We start from the raw sequence: 10,072 nt of genomic DNA, 5'->3' as shown, positions 1-10,072 counted from the left end.
CTCCTGGCTTTCTTACTGCAGACCCTGGAGCATGTTTGGCAGGCGCCTCAGACTCACTGAACAAGATTAAGTCGTCCTCAAACCTCAAGTGACCCAAATATTCTCTGTCTATCCGTAATCATTCCCTCGCCCAGTCAAGCATCCTGAATACCCATTCCAAACACGCTGTGAACATTTTGGGCGAGACGGTATCTCCATGTTGTATACCTTTCTTGTCGCTATTATTGTGAAGGATTACACTGCCCTTACATCTCTTGTATATGTCGTGTAGGAGTCTTATGTAGGTCTCCTCTATTCCCATGTCTTTTGAGGCTTCCAATGCTGCTGAGGTGTACGGCTGTTGAATCAAACACTTTTTCGTAATCTTATAAGTGTCGTGTAAAGGGGTTTTTTATACTCCGCTCATTTTTTTTATTACTCGACTGTGAACATGAATGTTATTCACTGTTGGATGTCCTTTTCTGAAGCCAGCATGTTCCCCTAGGTTGTTGGAAATCCAGCCTACCTTGACACCCCTCTTCTTGTGGATCAGAACTGCGCTGGTGTTTTTCAACGCGGTAGGTATGCACGGAAACTAGATGTAAAACATGCGAGGAACCCTGAAAGCACGCGCACAAAAATCGCCATAAGCGTGGGGTTCCGGCGATCACGTCACGAGGCGCACTACGTTTAGGGTCGTCCAATAAACTGCGTTCCGGTAGTTTCCACATGGGCCCGGTGCAGTCCACCTAAGCCGCCATTGAACTTTTCATGAAAAAAAAAAAAAGAGAGCAGTCGCGGGCCGCCTGCAGCCATTACCGCCTGCAGTGCACACCATTCGGAGGTTTCGGTCGCCTGGCTCCACGGTCGTCGCCCGTTTCCCTCTTTTCCACTTCGATTGGTCCAAGGATGCCTGGATTCAAATTGCGGCTCGTGGACATTAATTAATTCAGGTCCAAGCATACAGACGTGTTCCATCAGACGATACTGCAGCGTGCTTACGTGATTGCGTAAATATGTGCTTTGTATCCACCGAGCCCTAAAAAGGATCTCTTTCTTTTTTTGAGCCATCACTATATATATATATATATATATATATATAATATATATATATATATATATAATATATATATATATAGGGTTTGGAAATGAGGGGCTCGTTAGGAAATACAGAAAGAAATGCCGGCATTTCTTTCTGTATATATATATATATATATATATTATATATATATATATATATATATATATATATATATAACTGTATCTCTCTCTCTCTCTCTCTCTCTCTCTCTCTCTCTCTGCGCGCGACACCATTCGCACGGAATAGCGTCGTTCTCCTTCGTGACAAAAGTCGATCAGAATCCCGGACTAGGGAACCACTCCCACTTCAGAAACCTGAAATAAACGTCTCTCTCTCTCTCTCTCTCTCTCTCTCTCTCTCTCTCTCTCTCTCTCTCTCTCTCTCTCTCTCTCTCTTGTTTACAGGGAGCATGAATGCGTGCAGTGACCCTCTGGAGCCTATATATACTATTTTGTGGTTCCTGTACATACCCAGCTTCCTTGCTCAAAATTGCGGCCTCCAGGAACCTAGAAAAAACCGCTTCGGGAAAGTAATACCTGGCATAAAGCAAGAAGTCAGCGTGGAGATGAAAACTATAAAATAATTTTACAGGATACTGAAACATTTTTTCTGTGTAATTCGCTATCAAATCTTAGTCCTCATGCAATTCTATGGGATAGTTTCCATCCATGGCTCTGGAGCTTAGTCGCGCAACGTGCAAGACTTGAAGCTGTGCACAAAGCAAGTTTTCACCCCCAATATTAGCTGCGCGAAAATATTTTACATTTCGCAAAATACCTAGAGAGTAATCACTGTTGAAAGGACTTCCATGAGCGGGGAAGCTGCACATGAATTTCGCACGAGGATTCCCGCTCCTGATAGGTTTTTATTTATTTTATTCGGGTACCCCTAAAGGCCCTCCGTAGGAGGGTATTACATAGGGGGGAGCATGCGCATACATCGAACATAACATGAATGAGTGCTACCAGAATGATAAATTACAAACGTAGCAAAAAAATACAAGCAATAAGAATTTTTAAAACACATAACTACAAAAACATATAACTAACTACAAGGCAAGCACATCACAACCAAAAATAAAATAAAAAATAATAAAAAGGTCAATATACGCAAGCAAGAACAGAATTAGGTCACTTCATTTTTTAAAAAGTCTTGAAATTTTGTTAGGTTAGCTTCTGTGGCAATGTGCTGTGGTAGGTTATTCCAGTCTATTATTGTGCGCGGAATGAATGAGTGTGCGAACGCAAATGAATGGCAAGTGTTGCGCTTAACTTTACAAGAATGCCCGCCGCGGTGGCTCAGTGGCCTAAGGCGTTGCGCTGCTGAGCACGAGGTCGCGGGTTCGATTCCCGGCCGCGGCGGCCGCTTTTCTGATGGAGGCGAAAAGCAAAAACGCCCGTGCGTACGAGATTTCGGCGCACGTTAAAGATCCCCAGGTGGTCAAAATTAATCCGGAGCCCTCCACTACGGCGCGCCTCATCGCCTGCGTTGCGTCGGCGCGTTAAACGCTACAATCAATCAATTAACTTTACAAGAATGATCGCGCCGTGGAAATGTAACAGTGGGTGAGTGAAAAAAGTCGTCACGAAGGCGCTCATGGTGATACAGTTTATGAAAAAGTGTTAGGCAAGCATGTCGGCGGCGAAGTGATAATGAAGCCAACTCGGCGCGATTTTTCAGTGCTGTGACGCTTTCGTATGGGGAATAATCAGAAAAAAATAAAACGAAAAGAAAGGTTGTCCGTTAAAAATGAAGCGTATGAGCCCAAGGACGTGGGTTCGATTACCGGGCGCGGAGGCCGCTTTTCTGATGGATGCGAAAGGCGAAAACGCCCGCGTGTTCGAGAGTTCGGCGGACGTTAAAGATCCCCAGGTGGTCAAAATTAATCTGGAGCCCTCCACTACGGTGCGCCTCATCGCCTGTGTAGCGTCGGCGCTTTACAGCTCATAATCAATCAATAAAATCAATCAGTGGATCGTAAATGAAATGTCGGTTGATAATAAGGGGTGCACACGCAAAACTACAAATAACAGCGGGTTAGCCTTCATGGCACCGTGTGAGCTCAGGTGACGGTTGCTGACGTGATTCTCACCTCCATATATAGTATTAAATGGTGAAAAAAAAAAAAAATCCAAGGCCATTCCGCTCATGCGAAGGTGTTTGACCAGCGGAGCTATATAGCACTTACAGACAGAGTTCGTGTATAGTTCGTGGTACGTGCAGAGCCGCGGCACAGCGTCAATCATCGCATGTCCCGCGCACTTTTAGCGTTGCCATCAGCCTATGTTAATGCTTGTGTGTCTGTGTCGAACTAAGTCGATCTGAGCCGCCCTCAGTTCGACCCTAAAACACTTACTTAAACTATTCATAGTTCCTAATTTTTTACATTGTGTTAATAAGTGTCCTTGAGTTTTCTTTATTTTAAGTGTTGGTCTGCTTAATACTACTGATAATGAGCTGAAAAGTAGTTTTCAGGGCATGGGCTCAAAAAAAGTTGCGTCGGATTTCGTGATTTGCCTTTTCCTTTTTTATTGAAACTGCGAATAAATTAGCTTTACTCCTAAATATGTCAGGAAATAAAAATACGATAAGACCGCTGTCCGCGTACGGGTGCAACAACAGTTGTGCTGTAATGCCAGTTAATTGAGACTACCCGCCCGCTATTTTTCCATGAACATTCGATTAATTAAGCTTCTTTATAATGGGGTTACCGGAAGATGCCAGAAATTTATGCTGTACTATTAGTTTCAGGTACCTATTATTTATTACATTTTTCTTTGCCTCGGTAATCTCCTGTTAGCCTAATCACGGTTCAAAAATTTCAGGCTGTTTTCAAGACTCTTGTGCGCTAAAAATTATTGCAGCCTGTTCTTAGGTGTACTGGGATACTCTATTGACCCACTATGAGATAATTTATATTCGATTCTACTATTACTTCTTAAGAAAAAATTCTCCGGAACTAAAGTCTGTTTACGCGCTTTAAAAGGCAGGAGCTTAGCGATACGTACCAACGGTACTTATCAACCATTTTATGTCGTTATCAACGTGCTTGGCATTTTTCGTGCTGTTCTTTGTTGCCTCTGTTTTGGTAGCAAAATATACAAAGCCTCGAAATGTCTAATGAACTAATAAGGCACAAAATTCAATTAATGCATATGTTTTTTTTTTCTTTTGGAGTTTTACATGATAAATACATATGTTCTTGTCTGTTTCGGTCTTAAAACAGTGAGCAAATTAAGCTTATGCATATGCTTTTTAAACACCAAACGCCGTTAAAAATGCGTGCCATAAATACCTTTATAGGTCTGTCTACTACATTTTTACTGAAGGAACGATCATACCTTCATCATATAATCCGGATGTTTGTTTCTTGTTTCCCTCTTATTTTCTTTTTTGTCTTTTGTACTCCCATACTTCCATCTCAAATATTTACACTTAGCCCTCTCCAGCTTTCGTCAAAAATTCTACAGATCCCATCCCCTTGGCGGCTAACGGTCGTGCGCCTTCCCTTCTCCAGACCAGACACGACCGCTCTTGTCGCCGCTGTTCTACGCGATGCCGCGACAAATTACTGGGCCCACCCTTACCGCAGCCACAGAAGGCTCCATCGACTGGACCCTGATTGCAGGTTCCGGATGCCCCCAGGGACTCGGCGAAGCTACTCGTCGCTGTTCCATCGACTGCGGCTCGGCGTAGCTTTTACTCATCGGCACCAACACCTCATCAGTGGTTCGAGTGACCCTAACTGTGAATCGTGTCACATACCGGATACTATTGAACATGTGCTGTGCAACTGTCCCTGCTACGCGCATCACCGTGGAGAGCTAGCCACGTCGTTGGCCCGGCTAGAGTTAGACAATTGGGCATTGTCTGAGGACGTCCTGCTGGGACCCTGGCCAGACCCGCAGTGTTCAAACAAGGCCTTCAAGGCAGTGCTGGCATTCTTAAAAAGAAGCGGTTTGGCAGCTAGGTTGTAGCCCAATCCCGTTGTGGTGAACTATGGAACATGTACTGTACATGGAATAGGCATTTTGTATATACAGTGTAGCCCATTTATAACGAACCCACTTACAGCGATATAGCGGTTATAACGAAGTGATCTTGATTTCCCGTCCCAATTATAGCGGTCTTATAATAGTCCAGATATAGCGAAAAAGCGGTTATAGCGAAGAAATTTCAGATTCCCGCTTACTTCGTTATAACCGGGCTACACTGTACATACTTATACGATCACCTCTACGTCAATCATCATACCTGTCACCTTCTTTATCCATATCCTATTTTCCTCCTTCCCCCCCCCCCACACACACACACACACACAGAGTAACAGGTCAACCTCTCTGTGTTTTCCTTCCATTCAAGGAGTAACTCTCTTTCTCTACTTCCCACAACTTTTCTTCTCAAAGCTCGACCAAACCATGGCACTCATTCTGCGACACTCCTGTCACTCCGTCCCACGTAATGATCCCTGAGTGTGATTGACAGTATCCTGAAGTAAATCGATAAACGTCAGACAGAGGCGGCGGCGTTAACGGGAAACAGGGACCCCCTCTATTGAAACGCCTGCAGTTGGGAAAACACCTGTGTGCAGTTGTTGCCACCGGGCGTCCGTAATTCCCACCTGGCCGTTCCTGACAGCTGCTGAACTCGTCGCCGTTGCCACTAAAGATTTGTCAACTCCCCGCGTTTCCTCTCTTCCCTCTCATCTGCGCCTCACTTCTGTACGTCCCTTTCTTTCTCTCTCTACTCTCTCTTTCCTTCCCGTTTTTTCTCCTAGTGTCCAGCCAGCTGTCTTTCCAAAAGTGTATAAAACCGCGCTGAAATTTACAGTCTCGTGATTCTTCAAGAATCCCCGTCAGGAGCGTCGAATTGAAAGATATATATATATATATATATATGTATATATATATATATATATATATATATATATATATATATATATATATATATATATATATATATATATATATATATATATATATATATATATATATATATATATATATTATATATATATATTTTTTTTTTTTTACTGAGACCCTTATGAGGTGGCTGAGGTGGCGAAGTAAGAGGTGTTAGGATTCAGTCGTAAGAAAACTGGGGGAGGACGAGAAGGCGCACCTCGCCGAATTTTGGCGGTTCTTGGCAGATTATAGGTTGTAAGCAACCTAAGTGAAATTGCGGGTGAGGACCCATTGTGCAGAGGTTATCCGAACCGGGGAAGTGGACCGCGTAAATTAAGTTGAAATTAAATTAAGGCTCTTAAACGTGCCGTAGGACGCATGGTTGCGGGTTCGTTTGAACCGCTTGTGGTTTCTTGACGTGACCTTAAAGCCGTATACATGTGCTTGCGCCTCCATGACAAAAACCTCAACGCGACGCGCAAAGAAACGTGCGTGAAACGGCCCCTATTCTGAATAAATGTGTATGGTATCAAGGCGAGGGCTTTCCAGCAAATACTCTGGCGAGGCGACGGTGGACTGACTGGTGCTTTCCCCAACAGGTCTGCGAGGACGCTGGGCCCGGACGGCGTTCGACGGACGTGTGACACCCCGGGCTAAGTACTAGCGCCGTAGGAGTGGGATTCTGGGCTACTCCTGCAGCCTTGGTGCTTACCCCGGGGGCGTCACGAACCAGCCGCCTTCACGACGCCTGCCCGTGCACGCATCAAGCTAGATGTCCTTTCTGCAATAAAACAAAGAAAAAGATACCTTCGTGCGCATGTGTCACTTACAAGCCCGGCCCTGAACCGAACGTTGTGGAAGAGAGCGAAGCTTGGTATACGTGGTTGGAACCAGGAACTCGCAACAAAAGGCAGCCTCATCCTGGTGTTCACGTTTAGACAAGGTGAAAGAAATCCTTGGGTGTCTCATCGAACGCAAAAAAGTCGTCCATTGGCTTTCCAATTATTCTCTTTTCTCCACCAACGTTTATGCTATCAATCAATTCATTCCGCTGGTGAGGAGTTTATTCTATTGCCGCAAACACCTGTGGACACGTATTGCACACGGAAGCAAAGCAAAGCACAAGTCACTTTTGTAACTACACAATACCGGGATGGGGAAAGGGTGGACAAACTTAGCTTGCGATGTACACTCTGTCACTTCTTCACCCACGCGACACACACTCCGCAAATGGTATCCTTAATGGTCGATTCTGAAGGAGACGCTGGCACACGATAATATAGCCCAGACGACAGCATCATGCTCCTCTCTGGATGACCACATCGCGGACGGCAAAACAGCCTCCCTACATCCTCCCTAATCTGTTACAATAAGCTAGAAAAGAAAAATTACGCCGGCATTCTGCAAGACTGATTGTCCCATGGAGGAATGTTTTCAATGTTGATGGTGAGTATGTCGCTATTACCATGTTTTTTTTTTCTTTTTGTCGCGCGATTAATGGGGATTCTGGACCCGGAGTGCACCGTATAGAGAGCTCGTGCAATTTACAATATCTTTTAGGGACTCTGTGGGATAACCCACTTCTGGGTGAACCATGGAGGAAGAATAGTGGGTGAACTCAGAGGGGGGAGGGGGGGGGGGGTTCCGAACCCCCGAAATTTTCTCCAGGAAGTGTGTAAGCGAGTGCTAGTGCTCCGTTTGGCAAAACTTCTCCCCTTCCATAACTCCTCCAACACCCTGAAAAAAACTTTCTGGCTACCGCCCTGGGTAATCCCATTGGGTGCACACATTGTGCCCCTCATTGCTCCACACACCAAAGATAATTCCGATGAGAAGCAGGACAAAAAAGGGGACAGCGTAGCCCTTGAAGACTTACACCTCCGATATTTAAATATAATATGCAGAAGAATAACAATAATAATTCCGATGCATATTTTTTACTGTTTCCGTATCATTGTTCCGAGAGTAAAATATTCGAACGACGCCATTTCGGATGAAAAATCGGCCTCATATATATTGGCTTCGCCGCAAATTTCGTGTGAAGACAATGGCGTCAAGGGATTTACACGCCCCCCAGGACAATTTTGACCTCCTACACCCAAAAAAAAGATTACAAAACCACGAGCACCCCGCCCAGGGATCTATACCTTCAACATCCCCCTACACCCCCCACCCTCAGAAAAATTTAGACAACCCTCCAAAATCGAAATTCTGGATAAACCCCCATCACCGTCTCGGCCACTACAAGGCGACGCCCAGCTATTTCCGAACTCTGTCGTTGATTTCGGGTTTCGTACAAATGAGTGCGCTGCTATTTTATTGTGTTAAATAACGGAGGATTACCTATTTCTCTCCAGCAGAGAGTGTAATGCTGGAAAGAAAATAACACACCCGCGGTTTACCCGGGGTAACCAGTCCACCGGTCACCGATGGCCGACAATTACTTACCAGTGACCAGTTTAATCACAGCGATGATAACTGGTTGGAGATTGCACGCGCACGACCATCATGCCCCCCCCCCCCCCCCCCCCCACCCTCCCCTCCCTTTTTCGCCTGGGCTCACCGAGCCAGTGCAGTGCTCCGTAAGACACTTGTAAGCAAAAATTGCACGTTCGGGCGTCCGCACGAAGAGTGCGCAACCATTTCATACAAGCGGTCCGTGGATGTCTTTTTTTACGCATGAGACAGTATCTGAAGCCGCTTCCCAGCACAGCGCGTGAGAACACGTGCGCGCGTGCAGAGGACGCCCGCACGGGAGAGAGGAAAACGCACTGATCGCCCCCAACCCCACCTAGATTATTTCTCCACAGGGTTGGAGGTCGCTGTTGCCCTGGCCTTTCCCATGTTTTTTTTTTTGTTTTTTTTTTCCATTGACAACTCGATTGCGCAAAGGTTGATGCATGCATGCAGTACAGGGGGGACTCGAAACCAGTACGCAGCTAGATATGCAGTGACGGCTCCACCTGAAGGTTACGCAACGCTGGGCCTAAACAGGAGGGTTTGTCTGGCTGGGGCATGGACTAAAGCACTACAGAAAGGCCTGTACGTGGCTTTTTTAGCAATATCACGGGAGGGTAGACCGTTCGGTCGATCAGCGCCGTATGATGGAGTGATACGGCAATATCGGCGAGAGTAGCCGCATGCGCACTAAGCAAAGGACATTGCTACCGTCGTCTGCTAGGCTGTCCTAAGAACAGACGGCCGCCCCCGATTTTTCTTATTCGCTTATAACACTGCCTGCCATACTCGAAATTTTTCTTCAAGACCAGGCACGTGGCGGTAACTGAAAACAGAGTTTTCAATGTTGCCGAACGAACCTTGTACCGAAAGAGCCTTGCGTTCGGCAACGCTGATTACTCTGTTTTCAGTTGTGTTGCGACCGGGCGGGGGCACCCGATCCGAGCTCCGTGGCCTCCGACATACGAGTGGTAGCGTGTATGATGCGAGCGGCCAGCCGCTGTTGCAGCCGTGAAGAAGTCCAGAAGCCGTAGGCTAACGTAACTGTTTACTTCATAGCGAGAGGTGAGCCGAAGCCAAAGAACAATGCCCCGACGGGCGAGGTTACAATACAGGACTCGAGCAGAGCGACAGCATGGATTCGCTGCTCTAACAGGAATGGTTTACAACGCTTGCGGGGATCTATTTATACCCAAAAGCGGTAACGGTCAAACGACAAGCTGGAACACGCCACGAACGTCACCGACACACACAACGCTCTTTCCAGAGTTCGTAAGCCGTTCATAGCCTCGGCGTACGTTGAGTCCGAGAGAGGGGAGATCGACGATGCCTCTGTGTCCTTGAAGAGCGTTGAGACGAGCCTCGCCGGCAGCCGCCGAAGTTTTGAAATGCGCCGAAAGCGAAGCGTCTGGCTCGGCTTGTCGAAACTTGTCACCGACATGGTGGCGCCTGACGGCAGAAAGGCGCACGCAGTGGCTTCGCCGCACAGCCGTGGAGTGATGCGGGAAAGTACGGCGGCGCTGGCCGATTCGTAACAACACCCTTCTGCGCAACCCGTGCCTTACTTTTTACAAGCCGTGATACAGGCACCCCCATCTCTCCAAGAACATGCAAGCGGGCTCCCAGGACGGTCGGCGCCGGGCACGAACGA

Source organism: Haemaphysalis longicornis, unplaced genomic scaffold, assembly GCF_048455015.1.
Source record: "Haemaphysalis longicornis isolate Haplotype H1 unplaced genomic scaffold, Haemaphysalis longicornis Haplotype H1 scaffold_1, whole genome shotgun sequence".
NCBI classification, from domain to species: domain Eukaryota; kingdom Metazoa; phylum Arthropoda; class Arachnida; order Ixodida; family Ixodidae; genus Haemaphysalis; species Haemaphysalis longicornis.
This window is presented reverse-complemented; position numbering follows the sequence as displayed.